This window comes from Aquila chrysaetos, chromosome 4 (genome assembly GCF_900496995.4).
Source record: "Aquila chrysaetos chrysaetos chromosome 4, bAquChr1.4, whole genome shotgun sequence".
NCBI classification, from domain to species: domain Eukaryota; kingdom Metazoa; phylum Chordata; class Aves; order Accipitriformes; family Accipitridae; genus Aquila; species Aquila chrysaetos.
In genome coordinates, this window is record NC_044007.1 from 53,015,699 (window position 1) to 53,032,120 (window position 16,422).

General features: G+C 40.2%; 1 long non-coding RNA gene across 1 annotated transcript; it reads right to left on the reverse strand.

Annotated features, from left to right (window-relative positions):
* Positions 1-426: 426 nt before the first annotated feature.
* On the reverse strand, positions 427-3,851 carry LOC115340848. The gene is made up of 3 exons (XR_003923213.1): positions 3,781-3,851; positions 3,746-3,749; positions 427-577 (listed from the first exon to the last, which is right to left on the reverse strand). It is a non-coding gene; the product is annotated as an uncharacterized LOC115340848 (long non-coding RNA).
* Positions 3,852-16,422: the final 12,571 nt, after the last annotated feature.

Consider the following 16,422-nt stretch of genomic DNA (forward strand, 5'->3'; position numbering starts at 1 on the left):
TGTGTAGGATTAAATAAAAATAAAATGCAACAAAATACACCAAGTGCTTTAAAGGAGTAGAAAACATCTACCTTAATGTGATCAAATCAGCAGTTTGCAGCCATTTCAGTGTGCTAGCATCAACATGAAAGCATTTAGAGGCAGGACGGTGAAGAAAACACTTTGTTCAATGGAAGAAACTAGAAGACCTAGGCAAGGAGGATACGTTTACCTGTATAATGGCATCTGATCAAAATTCCTTATCCCTTGTGAAGACAGACTGCTCCTTCATGGATGGGAGCAGAGCACTGTCTCTCACCCAGCAGGTAATATTGCAGCCCAATACCATTCAATACCATACTGCCACCTTGACTCAAAGCATTTTCTAAGGGCTATAAAAGGAAGGAGATCTCACGAGCACTTCTCCCAGCCCCAGGATTTCTCCAGGGAAGTCTCCCTCCCCAGGCAGTCCTATCTTTGCCATATAGACATGATCAGCACAGCTTCCTTTGGCTTCAAGGGATTAGCTGCAGCTCTTGGTGTGAATCATCCTTCCAGTGAAACTGCAAGATGATTTATAGAGAACATTTGAGGAAAACTTTTGATTGGCGAAGCTCTAAGGATATCTTGCAAAATCTGCATTGACAAACACAGCCACATAACTAACTGGATCCCTAACATAATTGCCTCCAGTTGCATATGCAAATATGGTTTTCGTATAATCACAAAATGGGAACTGTCTGTCAGTAAATCTCTTTAATATTACCATCAGTTTCTTGGCTACTTGGAACACAATGAATAAGAAATGGAATAGCAAGACCTTAGAGGACCCAGTTGAAAAGTAAGAAATAGAAAAATTATGTGTTAAGGATATAGACTTGGTATTTCTGGCAAATGTCCACATTTAAGCGGACTTTTCACGATATGGATAAATGTTGTGAGTTGCTGACAAAATTTAATTTTTCTGTTTTCTCCATGACATGAAAAGTTCCTTTTCTATTTTTGCAGTAAGTCCAACACCAAGGCTTATGCTTAGTAAATGCTATTTAATTAAATGCTATTTAATTGCAAGCAAACATTACAAACATAAGTTGAGTAAAGTTTACATGTTTGGGGTTTATTTGTGCAAGGAGCAACTGCTTTAAATGCACATAATAGAGTGAATGCAACTGCTCAGTTACTCCCACTTGGAAGACTGTTGATATATATTTCTCTTTAATATTGGCCAGTGTTGAAATAAGTAGATTATAAGGTTTTATTCTCTAAACTGCTCCCTGCTCTGGCAACAGTTGTAAGTCAAGACGCATGAAGGATAAGTGAGTACTTCATATGACTATCCCAGTCTTAACTAACGTTTGCTGGATTGCCAGAGGAGCATCATTCTGATGGGGTTATACATGTGAAGGTACTCCTGGTATTGAAGATAAACTCATATTGGTTGCTCATGGCCTTTGGGTACAAGTAAAAGCATTTTGTTGAAGAAGTTTCTGTCAACAATTTTTCTGAACAAAAAAGAAATATCATCTATTAGGTCTTAAGCTAGAACAGGAAGGAAGCTCTTTCTTTAGCTGAAGGGAATGGGAAGATAACTTCCCCACACAAAATTTAAAGGAATGAGCAAATAAAGACAGCAGCTATCAGCAATTGTGGGTATAAAAGCATGACATTTTAAAAATTGAAATATTTTATTTTTATGCCTGAACACTGAAAACATCTAAAAGACTGCTTTGTCTGAACATGTTCATACCTCTGAAATGCTACAAAATGAAGTACGTATCTTTCATTCTTCAGGAAAACTGGAAGTGGATTTTGGACACAATCTGACAATTAAAACAACCACTATTTTCTAATGCTGCTATGCGTCACAGAGCATTACTTTTTATTATAATTTCTTTGGCAGCTGTTCCATTCTGAATTACATGTGAGTGTGTACACTTCTTCAGTGACCAAAAAAATCCTAAATCTGTTTGCATATGTGAGAACTGAAGCCTGACTTAGACTCTACAATACTTGTCATGTGTAATGAGAACAGAGGTTAGCTGTGATTTCAATAGTGGTAAGTCCTTTGTTAACACAATGACCTGTAAGAAAAGTAGGGAGTCCTTACTACTTCCTTACTTATGTGATAGCACCTCTCATTAATCCACTGTGCCCTTACACATGCAGCTCTTTTAACATAAACATTTCAGGCAGATGGGGAATTGCAGTCTATTTCTTTCTGATTAATGTTGCCATAAATTATGTGATGGATCTGATCTCCTCAAGGTCTCAAGTCATGGCAATTTACACCTGCAAGAAACCATTGTAATAAATTATTATACTACTAAAGGGAAAGTATAGATGCCATGAGATGGCAACAAAGGACTATGGCAAAGATTATTAAATTATTTTATTGAAACACTGAGATCTATGTGCTCTATAGCTCCACAACTTTATGACAGTTGTTGGGGAGATGGGGAACTTTTGTCCATTTGATGCTTCCACATTCCTGTCGTGGTTTAACCCCAGCCAGCAACCAAGCACCACGCAGCCGCTCACTCACTCCCCCCCCACCCCGTGGGATGGGGGAGAAAATCGGGAAAAGAAGTAAAACCCACGGGTTGAGATAAGAACAGTTTAATAGAACAGAAAAGAAGAAACTAATAATGATAACGATAACACTAATAAAATGACAACAGTAATAATAAAAGGATTGGAATGTACAAATGATGCGCAGTGCAATTGCTCACCACCCGCCAGTCGACACCCAGCTAGTCCCCAGGTGGCGATTCCCCGCCCCCACTTCCCAGTTCCTATACTAGATGGGACGTCACATGGTATGGAATACCCTGTTGGCCAGTTTGGGTCAGGTGCCCTGGCTGTGTCCTGTGCCAACTTCTTGTGCCCCTCCAGCTTTCTCGCTGGCTGGGCATGAGAAGCTGAAAAATCCTTGACGCGAGACTAAACACTACTGAGCAACAACTGAAAACATCAGTGTTATCAACATTCTTCTCATACTGAACTCAAAACATAGCACCGTACCAGCTACCAGGAAGACAGTTAACTCTATCCCAGCTGAAACCAGGACAATTTCTAACATGAGGAAATGTTTCAGTGATAGTGTTAATCTTCTAGAGGTACACAGGCTAAAATACAGGCTTTTCTCTTATGCCCCTGCACTCTGGGTGGCTTAAGCAGCTCTTACCTAAACCCCAGATACTTGGGACCTTGGGATGCTTGTCCTAGTTGCTTATCTTTGTGGTTTCAGCAGTATATAGATAGTAGTTCTCAGTTGCAGTTTGTTGCCCCAGCTGGTGGCTAAAAGCAATGCCTAAACATCAGTCTTCGGCCTTTTCTCTTAGGTAAAGATTTTGTTGCATTTTTGTTTGTCGGGCTAAAGATTCAGAGATAGAAACATTTTCCTGGGCGAGCTGAGAGGGAGAAACTGCTGCTGGGGGAGAGTTTTCATGAGTAAGTGCCTGGGTTTTTCAGTACTGTGGATGATCACTTAATGAAGCTATGCACAGAAATACCTAAAGTTCAACTCCCTCTTGGAGCCATAGACAACACTTTATCCGTTAGAGCTGGAGAGGAATCTGTCACAAAAAGGAAAACTAAACCCAAATGCTGTCAGTGGATGCCCTACTGCTGACTTAGCTTCTTTACATGAGGCACTGTTGGATTAAGTGATTCATGTTATGGATGAAGGAAATGGTGAATAGCAACAGGTAATCAATCATAGTTTGGATGTAGTTGATAAATTTGCATTTACTTTATCTGATTTTACCTCTCTTTCAATTTTACATCCTTCTACCATGAGACTGACAGAAATCAAAAGTGCATCTTTGTTTCCTGATTATCTTCATTTCATCAGATTGCATTTAACGTCCCAGCTGAGACATAATTTGTCTGGTAAGTAGTTTATATAGGATGAATAATGTACATAGTTTGGCTACAGATATGATCATATTTCATGAGAATGAGAACATCACTTCAGACTCCATCTAACCAAGCTACAACAAAGGAACTGTCCTCTTGTAGAAAGCAAAATAACAAAGTTTTCTGAAAAAGTCTCAATTTCATGTGTTCTGTTTTGTTCTGCCAGACTAAAGAAATACAGAATAAATGACAATTATTCTGCTTTCATTTTTGAAAGGTTCATCTGGTTTAACCTCTTCTGTATGGATATATGTAACTGCCCCCAATATTCCAGTCAAAGCTTAATGGAATGATGATGCCAGCTTCGCTATTAATAGAATGAGTTCAGGCTGATTAGTCAAGCTTAACCTACTTGTTTTGACAAGGTCTTCAAGTCTATTTCTGTTTAAACAAGAATAGAAAGTTTCTCACTGATATTTATTAAGTATGAAACCATATTTTTCTGTAATGGCAGTGAAATGAAAAAAATAGTTCAAAGGTGCCAAACAAACATTTTAAAGTATACTTTGCAGAATAAGTGACCCTTGTCTGGTTTGTTTCTTCAGATGTAGTGAAAATCCCCAACCCATGTAATAACAGGAGGCAAGCCAGCGTCAAATTCCTTTGTTAGAGGATGAGCAAGAAATATTATTTTATGCATTTATTAGGTAAAAGAATGGGTATTATTCACTCTTAAAACTGTCATTTAATGGAAGGATCTGCATTACTATCAGGAAACTGTAAGTTACAACTCTGTATAGTAAATTTTAATTAAATGTTACTTGATCTTGACAAAAAGAAACCTAAACTCCAAATATGAGGCTAGGTCAGATGCACACAAGGCATTTAAGGATTCCAACCCCTCTTATCTACTGAATTAAATGTACTGGCCAGATACTTTGTTTTCCACTGGGTTTCCTAAGACCCTTTCTCCGCCATATCCTCCTCCTTCAGAGAGTGGCACCTAAGGAGACAATTAAGCCCTTAATGGAGGAATGTCACTGAGGCAGGAGAGGACAGGAGCCCTTTTATTTGGTAATGCAGAACAGTGGCCGGACAGTTTCCCCTGGAGCTATGGCTCTTAAACTCATACTGCAGATGAGTTCCTGTGCAGTTTCTACAGCTGTTCCTCATCTCCTTTGGGCTCATCACCCAATTAGTGAAAGTTTTTGTGGCAAGTATCACAATGTGATCCATCATGCCATGCTTCCCCATGTGTGTTTTAGCTTGCATCTATGCACACATCCTAGGTACCAGTCCACCGGCTGTGTAGGCAGTGTAGGTTGTGCAGGCATGTCAGGGTTGGGTGGACAGGTGATATGGCTGGCTGATGCACACCAGTGTCTAATGTCAATCTGGAAACACAGCACAGCCTGGACCCAGAAACTGGAAGTGAAGACAGCTCTGATAACTTACATATTGCCCGAGCATCCTTGTCTGCAATTAAAACATTACTTATCAATCTGAAAAGACACATAGCTCCATAATGATCCAGTTCTCTTTCAACCACAGTTCTGAACTGTCAGACTGAAGCTTATCTGTCCTGACTTGTAATAACAACCAGCCTGGTGGGGTGGCACCAAGGAGCACAGGGGACTGGCTTTCAGGTCTGGTGGGATGGGGAGGGGGGCAGAGGAGGAGCTATCTGCACAGCAGACCACAGGCGACTCAGCTCCTGGGAGAAGCTTGCTGGAGGCAGTTTCTAACATCTGGTTTGAGAAACAGCTGTGATTTGCTGATCTACATAATTGAGATGCCTCCCTGGAATTAAGTGTCTCCAGAGGAAACTCAGCATCTGAGCAAATAAGACAACCAGGAAGGATGTGGTATTGAGATACATGGAAGTTGGGTCTCCCATCTCTTTGTGTGCTAAACATCTTTCTTGGGTACCTTGCTTCTTCACAGGAGATTTATAATGGGCAGTGTCAGTGCTGCAGCCTCCCGGGATCACCATGTGGAAGTTAGTAGCTCGTGACTAATCCTGTGTCTCTGCTCATGGTATTTGAGCTGACAGACATGCATCCGTCTCCCTGTCAGTGCTGAGCTCTTGCCCAGGAGGCATTTCGAGTCCTTTGTCCAGTCTCTGTCTTCAGACACCAGAATTTCCCTTTGGACTCTTTTCCAGTCCAACAGTGCCAGGGTATTTCCCATTATATTTAGGCTATTTTTTTGCTACTTTGATCTCTTTGCACTACCACACACCGTTCTGCTCTCTCCTCAGCTGCCAGCCCCTGTGGCGATGGTCCAGCATTTCTCTCCACACTCCTGTATCAAATGCTCAATTTCTCCTGTTAAGCCTTTACTTGAAAAGCCTGTTCCCCCTGGCCTCTAATCAATATACTTTTTTGATGAAACTCTCTGGGAATTCTTTTTATATGTATTCCTAATAAATGGCTCTCCCTTCCCGAATGTTGCTTTGAGTATTAAGGGGAAAGGAGAGATGGAGGAGGCAGGGATCAGGAGAAAGGCAAGAAATAATAATAGAAATACTTTACATTCCCCCAAATGCATGAAACTGTGTCTCTCATATCACAATTAAAAGTAGGATTCAGCCGCCTTTCCCCAGAGCATTTTGAAATGACAGGCATAGTTTTTGCAGTTTGGAGAAAGCTAAGACATTTCTAAAACATATCATAGAGCAAAGGCAGCCTTCGCTGGATTTTTTTACCAAGATAATTTCCTGTCGGAGCTAATTTCTTATTAAAAACCAAACACATCACTTCTAATTGTCTTGAGTGCATGCCTCTGACATAGATGAAAACTGATTTTCAACTGTATGTGCCAAAGTTAAAATTTTTCAGGAAGATGCAACAGTTACAAATAATACAAATAATTGCTCCCTCAATCACACCCAATGGCCATGAAAGTGGTCTCCTCTGCTCACCAGTACATGAGGCTGAGCCAGACCTTGGGCTCTTGCTTGTGCTCCCCATGGGGTACCAACCCTTCAAGCAATTTGAAGTGATGCACTTTCAGCTTCTGCTAGGGCCAGGGCAGGCAGCTCCAGAAGACAATCCTGGGTACGTCAGCACTTGTTAACTCTGAGGTCAGACTTGTGCTTGAGCCTGAATATCGGATTGTCCACACTGCCTACGTGAATCTTTAAGCTCTGGCTGATGTCCCAAGCAAGCTAGTAGGCTGACAATGAGAAAAGCCCAGGAACAAGGGAGGAACTGGCCCTTTCCTTCAGTATAGAAAGCAGCGCTTTGAGGCACACTTCAGCGAATTAAAGTCCAAATTTTGGTGCGGCAGAATAGATGTAGCCAAGGAGACTTAGACTCTGGAACAGAAATTTGAGGTGGTTAGCACACCTGAAAATCAGGGTCTTTGTTACCATGCCTGGCTAACCAGCTACCTCCCTAATGTAATATACCCACACTGAGGAAACTGACTCTAATCCTTAGAGGATTTAAAATTTTTGGTCTCATCCGTGGGAATTTTTAATTGCCTAGCGGAGCAAATTTATATCTCAAGTTATCTTTGCCTCATAAAGTCCTGAGCTTTTCTATTCCAAGGACGGAAAGTGCAGAAGACAAATCCACCCACAAAGACACAAACCCATCATATGCAAATCTCCCTTCTTGTGACTATGATAAAGACAATAATGTTGCAAAGTTGTCAAGAAGTTTGTTACTGCAACTTGTAAAAAGTGAAATATTCCTCATTCTTCAACTAGCATTCCTAAATACCTTATTATTTAAATGGCATACACATAAATGCTATATAAACACCTTTCTTACGACAATGATTACTTACTTCATATGCAAATATGCATCTATTTCTCACTGATTCTATATCATTGCATAAACAAGAACAGAAAAATCACAGCTTAGTATTTAGCAAAAAGCCTAACATTTAAACTGGGATCATCTCTCTGCTGTGAAAGACATAGGCATCTTAAACTGTGATATTTTGGGGAAAAGTGCACAGTTAATTGCTCCCAGTGCTCTGTTATGTCTTGGGTCTAAAGCTAAGAGTTGTCATACTGAAACTTGCAGGAGCTCTGGCTTAAAAGTGCAGAAAAATATTACTGCTATGAACCCTAGATCCTTACGGTTATACCAGCTGTGCTTCTGGCCCAGAGCATGAGTCTTTTCTCATTTAAAACCCAGCCAATACTCATGTAAATTATGGGGGCTGATCTCAGTTTTGTTTTGGGAAATGGACAAACTGTGGTGAAACAGCTTTTCTCTAGTGGCTGAACCCTTCAGGGCCCTATAGCCCATGCTAAACTTCTCTCCTATAAGTTACTTTAAAAGCTTTAAACTTCAACAGACGTTTCCTAGAGAAAGTTGAGAATAATATCTCCTGAAGATATCTTTAGCTAATTGAGCATTCACGCATTTAATTTCTGCAAAGATGTTATTACTAGTCCTTTCTGAATAGCTCTGCTTGTGGTCATTTAGGTATATGTATTTACTGCAAGCTGAGCTGCATTCTTTTTGGACTCCTGTTGACTTGGACAGAGGCTGTAGATTGAGTTGAAGTTTTGTTCATGCAGAGTGAAGTCAATAGAAGTATTTCCAGGGACTCAGATAGACTTTGATGGGGCCTAGCCCAGAACAAGAGTTTATAGTGTCTGGAGCCAGAAAAACCTGAATGAGATCACATGGCTCGATCTCTTGTTAATCACAGGATATGCAAGTTTTATCCAGATATACCAGTACTGAAATAGCATTTTTTAATTTGGGAGATTAGAAAACGTGTGCCATGGAGAAGAGAAGCGGAGGTCCCTTCCTCTCGGTGTGACACCCTGGCTGCTGGGACCTGCTCAGGCGAGATGTTCCTGGGTGACTCCAGCTCCATTGCCAGCCACCACAATGCAGCCAACTGCACAGCACGATACCCGCTTCCTTCCCAAATCCTGAAGGAAGCTGAGGATTGTCAGACTGCTGAAGAAAATTTAATCAATGCTGTTTCCCGTTAAACTCATGAACAAAGGTGGTAAGCAGAAGTCAGGTTGACATACTTTAGGGCCAGAAAAGACTGCAAATACCAGTCAGCCTAGTCCTCTCACTATGTGTGTGTACATAAAATACAATATCAGAAAGAAATATGGTTGTACAAAGTTAAATCAAAAATATGTCTAGCCCAGTACTACTTCCAAAAGTAGCAGATGCTTACAAGAAATGCAAAAAGCAGGGCAATATAAAATCAGCTGTCTCATAATCAGTGGTTTAGGAATCTCTTGAACTAGAGGTTGGACCTGGACCAGTATACTGCAATAAACTGGTGGAGGGATCTCTCCTCCAGGAACTGCCTGGGTTTTTTTTTAAGCCATTGAGTTTACTCCCAGAATCTGGATTAATCCCCTTTTTCTTTTAATATATTTACTGTCATTATAAGAACTCTATGTGAGGGTAAATCCACTTCCTTCTCATAAGCTGTCTCAATATTTTCCTCACAGCTATGAGGAAATGTCTTATTTCAAGGCTGGATTTTTCCAACTCTAACTTCCCGGTGCTAGATCTTATCACGCCTTTGTCAACACACTTGAAACAGGATGGAAAACAGATTTTTCTCTTTCCCTTCCCCTGTTGTACTGTATCCATTTTTAAGTAATAGCCACTCAGATTTTTAAAATCTTGATCCAGAGGACCATTTAATCACATGACTTACTTTAAGTATGTAAGTAATCCCATTGACTTCAATGGGACTACTCTCAGGTTAAAAGTTAAATGCGTAGTTAAGTGCTTTGCTTGAATAGTATTTAAGTTCTTTTTAATTTCTCATTTACCCTCATTCCTTGCTCATGATACTTGATCTGTACAATGTGTTGGAAGTGCAGCATTTCAAGTAAATAGCATGGGATCACGTAGGTTACAACACAGCAATTTCCATTGCAGCTTTTGTCTAGCACTGAAGGAATTCTGACTGATGGATACCAAAGGCTTTTTTGATGTTATTTTCTCTGAGGAACTAATGCTCTTCATTCCTGCTAATTCCCTCTGCTGCCTAGTTTATTTGTTCAGCAGTGCCCTAAACAAGAAAGGTTTCCTTAAAACAATAGGCTGCTTTGCACTCTGTGTGTGTGTGGTTTACTGAATCCAGACCTAGGGAAAATGTACTGGTCTTCAGCTGGTATGAATCAGTGCTGTTTGCAGACATGAGGGAGCTACGCTTATTTACATCAGCTAAGGATCTGACCTGTTGTCTGTTGTGTAAATATATAAATGTGTGTATGTGTGCAGTTAAACATGTAAGACCTGGGCAGAGGAATAGGCCTTCAATAATTTGCTCTTGGGATATGAGATATAATATTAGAGACACAAGGGCAAAAGGCTGAAATGAAAGTTTATTTCTTACTGAGGTCAGGTATGAAAATACATAATATGGCATTGTCTCCCAGTACCAATAGCAAAATACTTTTGAATAATGTTTGCAACATAATTAGATCTGTACTATGGACCTTCGAAAGCTTTCCACTTAAGGTGTTTCAAGTGAATCTGCATTATTTCAGAATTTTTAGTATTACTCACTGACCATTCCTGTGTCCTACATATATGTGACCAGGGGCTCTGGCTCCTTTTGCAAACAATGCAAAGTGGCCGTTTCAGATCAGCCAAGCTAGGAAGTTAAGTATTGCCTAACTCATGGTTTCAATTACTTTCTGAAGGCTTCTATATCTGTCTGTTGACCAGATGCGGAGCCAAACCCCTTCTGTAAGGTGCTTAGAATATACAGTGAGACTACTCCTTAACATACAGTACTACCCCAATACTCCAGATTTTTGTCAATAGTCCAGAGTAAACCCTTTTTTCATTAAAGTGCCTATTAGTAATTTGCATATACAAACTATATGGTACATAACAGAGGTCCAATTCTTAAAGAACTAAATAAAATTCAACTTGAATGAGCAAATGGTTATGTTTTTCTCCCTGCTTTCCAACTGGAGTTGAGGTGAATATTTTTACATCTCCAAATTTTATAAAAATCTCAATGTAGAGGTGCAAAATAGCCTTGATTTGCACAGGAGGCAGCTTAGTTTTCCACAGCTCAGGAAAGGCAGGGCTCCACTGTAATGAGACCCCCTAAGAGCAAAATGGTCATCACTCCAACAATTTCTGGAATAACATGTTGATGCAATTGCTGAGTCAGACAAGCAAAGCCATAAAAAAACCCTGTACCACTGAAAAACAGTGAAGTATCTTGCTTTAGCATTTTTATGAGAAAATAAATACCTCCCAGCTAAATCTTCCACTAGATCAGGTTGCCCAAAGCCCCGTCCAACCTGACTTTGAACACTTCCAATAATGGGGCATCCACAACTTCTCTGGGCAACCTGTCCCAGTGTCTCACCACCCTCATTATAAAAAAATTCTTCCTTATATTCAGTCTAAATCTTCCCTCTTTCATTTTAAAAACGTTACCCTTTGTCCTATCACTACAGGCCCTGGTAAAAAGTCTGTCTCCATCTTTCTTAATGCCCCCTTTAAGTATTTATTGAAAGGCTGCAATAAGGTCTCCCCAGAGCCTTCTCTTCTCTGGGCTGAACAACTCCAACTCTCTTCCCCTTTCCTCACAGGAGAGGTGTTCCAGCCCTCTGATCATTTTTGTGGCCCTCCTCTGGACCTGCTCTAACAGGTCCATGTCTTTTTTGTATTGGGGTCCCCAAAGTTGGATAAACATGGAAATCACAGGACTGTTGTGGTTTGCAGGGACCTCTTGAGATCATCTAGTCAAATGCCCTGTTTGAGCAGGGCCACCTAGAGGTGGTTGCCCAGGACCATGTCTAGTCAGGTTTTGAATACCTCCACAGAGAGAGACTCCACGACCTCACTGGGCAACCTGTCCCAATGTCTGACCATCCTTACAGTAAAAAAATGTTTTCTTGTGTTCAGATGTAATATCATCTGTTTTGTGCCCATTGACTCTTGTCCTGTCACTGGGCACCACTGAAAAGAGTCTGGATCCCTTGTCTTCATTCCCTCCCATCAGGAATATACACACATTGATAAGATTTCCCTGAGCCTTCTCTTGTCCAAGCTGAAGACTCCCAGCTCTTTTGGCCTCTCCTCATATGAAAGATGCTGCAGTCCATTAATTATCTTTATAGCCCTGCACTGGACTTGCTCCACTGTGTCCATGTCTCTTTTACTGGGGAGCCCACAATTGGACCCAGCACTCCAGGTGTGGCCTCACCAGTGCTGAGTAGAAAGGAAGGATCACCTCACTTGACTTGATGGCAATCCTCTTCTTAATGCAGCTCAGGATGCTGCTGGCAAGCACAAAAAAGGTCTTGCTGAAAACTGCATGTCACATCAATGAGATTAATTTGTCCCACGTTTAGAGATCTACATTTAGGTTAGTCTGCTGTGTTCACTTTCAAGTCAGGGGACAAAAACAGGGTCTTCCAAAGTGCAGCTCATCTAACTCTGAGGTCAAGGTCTACAGTAGGTCAGTTAAATTGCAGCTTAGCCTAGAGCTCTTCTTTGGCTACAAAGAAAACCTAGATCACTCACTAGCTAAGGTGCACACACTGTGCGCACTCAAATCTGGACTGATTGGTCCCACAATTCTTTTCTTAGTGCTTAGTATTTCACAGTGCCTGCAAATATATTAAGCAACTTGAAGTGTGGGCGAATCCCCCAGGCTTTGGCAGAATGGTTTTATACCAGAGCAGAAGGGAACAGGAGGAACAAGAAAGGATTTCAAGGGTTATATAGTTCTGTTCTGCCACATGTGCATCTTCATGGGGTTCCTACATTATTATTGTTTGCAATAACTGATTAGCTGTTGGTAGAGGATATGGAAATGTATTTTATTTAATATACTTCCAATTGGAGAGACTGTTCCCATCAGTGTCTCCCCTGACATTTTGGTACTTTGCAGTCTTTCCTACCTCACCTTCATTTCCCTTTCTGCCTTTTTTGTCTCATTCCTAATTCTCATTTGCTCCAAACTCAGTTTTTCTTATTTATTCTCCTCCCATTTGTCAGGTCTCCGTAACTAATGTTGTTTTTTCACAGCGCTTTAAAAGCTTTGAGTACTGAGGCAGATGCATGGGGCAGTATACTAGTTATATAAAAGGACAGCTGTAAAAACATGTGCAATGGCAATTAAGCAAGAACTCTTAGAAGTATGAAGTCATTAATTCTAACTGCAGTAAGGCTCTTCTTAGAAATTGTCCCTAACATTTGAAATGGAGAAATAGTCAGCTTCAGGCAGCATTCCAGCTTTACTTCCTCCACTTCCCTGCTACTGCAAGCAAGGGGACTGCATGTCTCCTATTATTGGCTACATTGAGGAAGCTTTATTTTCAGACATCCCTCTCTGGGCTTGCTGTCCCACAGGCACTGGAGCATGTTCCACTTTAAATGCAGCAGAAGCAAGAGGCCAAGTTACCAGCCAGAGGATTATTCCCCACCAAAGCAATTTCCAGTTTCTTCATCGAATATTATCAAGGCCCTGTCCTGAAGGCCTTCAATTACCTTTAAAGAAAGCAGCAGATTAGGGCCGTTAGCAGCATCTTCAAGAGTTGTTCAGCACCTCACAAACTGATAATTCAGTCATTTTAATTTCATTAAACTCCAGAGTTGTTTCCAATAACAGCCACTCTTTTAACTACCTGATATAGAGCTGAATGATGGAGATATGCTTAAGCAAACCAGATGAATACACACAAGGAACCCTGTTCCTTTCAGTTGCAGGCTGAAAGCTGATATATTACATGTCTGCATGCAATAAAACTTTTTTGTTTTAATGCTCCTAGGGAAGCTTGAAACTAAATCCTTGCAAAACATCTGGTTCAAAACTTCAGCATTTTAATATTAAATGCTTCCTGAAATCTGTTTGTGTAACTGTACCATGCAGGTTTGCTTCATAGCTTTATAATAAATTGTTTCTAACTCATTCTGTTATCCTTGCACTGAATTTGATATCTCCTGCTGATAACATAACATCAGTAATAGTGCTACTCCAAGTTCAATAGTTAGCTGATATCCCAAACACAAATTCTGAAGACAACTGCATAATTTTTAGGCCTCAGCTTCGTATTGTCTTACATTCAATCTAAGGTTTTGATTCTCTGTTCCTTAAAATTAATTAAATTTCTTTATGTTATAGATTTGTCTTCCCAAATAGGGTGTTCAGTATCACAATATGTCCCTTCTGCAATGTCTCTGGATAAGGCATGAGAAAACTTTGCATGTCCCCGTGAACAACACTTGTCACATTACTGCTGGGACTGGTATTTAGAACTTCATGTCAAAGCACTGGAGGGCTTGGAAAAAAAAAATCAGCAGTGAAGTGGAAGATTTCTTCCACACCCAATAGTCATCCTGAGCGTCCATGGATAGACAAGCAAAAGGAAATCAGAAAAGACTCATACATTTTAAAGCACACTAAGTGTTGTGAAGATGGTCTTGTTGACCTCAAAAACTGTAGCTTAGTAGTTCCAAATAAAGCCACGTTAAATCTTAGTGTGATGCCCTAAGTTACGCAGGCTGATTTCCTGCCTTCAGCTGGCTTCATGTTTGTGCTGAGCACAGTGCAGATCCCTGACGTGGCATTGCCTGACCCTCCTCCAGACAGGGTAATTGTGTTGGCCTGAGTCTGAGCTGTAGGGCTCATGGACTTTGGGATCCTGTGATGCTAGCATAGCTGTGCTACTTTTGGGGCCCGAGCTAGTATTTTCGCAAGATGTGTAGCTTAGACTAACACTAGCTATCCAACTTAGGATAGCCTCAGTTCCTTAGTCTGAGGCCTTCCAGCATGACTGAGAGCGTTTCAGGAGCTTACCTCTCTCTCCAGGCTAAAGAAGGAGCCTTGGTTCCTAACTTAGGCTACACAGGTAGAGCTCAAAGACAGACTGAATACAAACTGAAGGAGGGCTCCAAGAGCCTTTGAAATACAGGAGAAAGCAAAAACCACTCAGGGGCTCCTGAAGTACTAGAAAGGATTAAAAACAAAACAAAACAAAACTTCACACAATGAAAGTTCAATTCTGTAGCCGTAAAACCCATACTAACTGTTAGCAAAGCTTTGTGCATGCTTTAGATTAGCCATGTAATTACACTATAAACCCCCACAAGGATTTAATTTCAATTGAAAGTAGTGGAACTAATGGTGTGCTTACAAATAAAGCTAATTAAGATTTTGTAGAACTGGGGACTTTTTCATAAAAGTATCAAGAGATTTAATGTCAATACGTAGCACTCTGCATGACTCATAGACTCTATAAATATGTGCAGGTATTTTCAGCCTGATCATTATATGACTGGCCTAGCTCAGAAAGAAATGTGAAAATACATAGTAGGAAACAACTCTTCCAAAGAGCAAATAATTGTGTAAATATATAACTGGAACAAAATCCTACAGCTGATGTATAACACGGGAAATTCCTTTTCAACATATTTCTTGATGCTTAATCCTGCCAGGTGGAATGGATCAACAAAAAGGGAAAAGTCACAGTACATTGTGAAAAAATGTTACGCATTTGTGGAGGTCATCCAACAGGACAGAAGGAAAGTCCACAAAGCAGCTACAACTCTCATTGCTCAAGTTCAGCTAGGTGCAAGCTCAATGTCTATCTGTATCGTTACAATTATTTATGTTTCAATTTATCAGTATCTTGCAAAAAGCCTATTTTTACTGAAATCCCTCTGCAAGCTATTTCCTTTATTATTTTCCAATATATACATATTAATTTCAATTAAAATATAGCAGTACTGGAATAACAGTTGGGGTGGGGAAAAAGACACTGTCTACAACTTGCTCACAAGAGCTTCTTCAGACTGCCTCCAGTATGATTCAGTATTAGAAGAGTACCTTATAATTTGCAACTGCATCAGTGAGCACTGAATCATATGCTTGTATTAGACTGTGAAGAAATGAACATGTCAGCACAATGTCATGACATGGCATACTATAGCTGATCAAAGCACTTAAATTCACAAGAAAATAAAATATTAAGAGGAAACTGTTGAACATGGCAGCTGAGATAAAAATTGGAGATCTCCACAATAGGTTACTGCAAATCAGATTTGGAACGTTAAAAGAAAAGAGAATGGATATTTGATATGAAACCTGAAGGTAGAATTTGTGAGATTTTTGTTTAATTAAAATCAAAACAGAAATGAGAGAGGAAAAGATTTCCAGAGTGAGCACAACTAATAACTGCCTTTCAGGATCAGAGTGTTGGGTTCTTAAGTGCACTTCAAAGATTAAGTTTAAGCCCAAGATTAACTTTAACAGGCATACTATCTCTCGAGAATTTTGTCCTCAAGTTCCTCAGACCTCCTCTTTCAGCCATTAGATATATATGAAATAACACAAGAGCAAAGAACTAGGATTGTGTGTTTTTGTAAAAAGAAATAGATAGATAGATATAGTAATGCCAATTTCCATGTGGTTACATAGTGGTTATAATAAAGTGTGAAGAATAACATCTAAGACAATGCAACACACTTTGCAATGTTCAAAATCAACTAATTCAGAAAAGGAGCCTGACATCCATCAGGACTCCGACATCCATCAGGACTCCATGTCTCAGCATCGGCTTCAGTACAGATTTCCGTTAAGGACTGGCTTTGCAAGGTGCAAGAG